This window comes from Perognathus longimembris, chromosome 16 (assembly GCF_023159225.1).
Source record: "Perognathus longimembris pacificus isolate PPM17 chromosome 16, ASM2315922v1, whole genome shotgun sequence".
Taxonomy (NCBI): domain Eukaryota; kingdom Metazoa; phylum Chordata; class Mammalia; order Rodentia; family Heteromyidae; genus Perognathus; species Perognathus longimembris.
Genome location: NC_063176.1, coordinates 35,710,761 through 35,711,155, shown reverse-complemented (window position 1 = coordinate 35,711,155; position 395 = coordinate 35,710,761).

Sequence of the window (395 nt, the reverse complement as noted above, 5' to 3'; positions counted from 1 at the left end):
ACCAGCGCGGAACTTGTCTTATTCCTGTGGAATTTCTGCCTCGATTAAAGCAGAAAGTCTGTGCGGAAGGAACGGGGTCCACCTTCGGGCAGGCTGCTCTCAACTCTCCTGGGAAGGCCCGCTCGCCGCCCGCGTGTCCGCAGAAGATGCGCTCCGCCCCCACCGGCTCCCGCAGCCGGGCGGATAGAGAGGAACCTCTGCGAGCACAGTCAAGGCCGATTTCTTTCGCGTCACACCGTTCCTGAAACAGGACCGTCAGCATGAACACGCAAGGACGCATGGTCTCCCTTGGGCCCGGCGTGCCAAGTTCATGCAGATGTCTGCCCACAGGTGAGGGTTCTCACAGGAAAGCTTCCAGAATCTTGAGTAGATTGAGTGCAATCATCCCTCCCTCT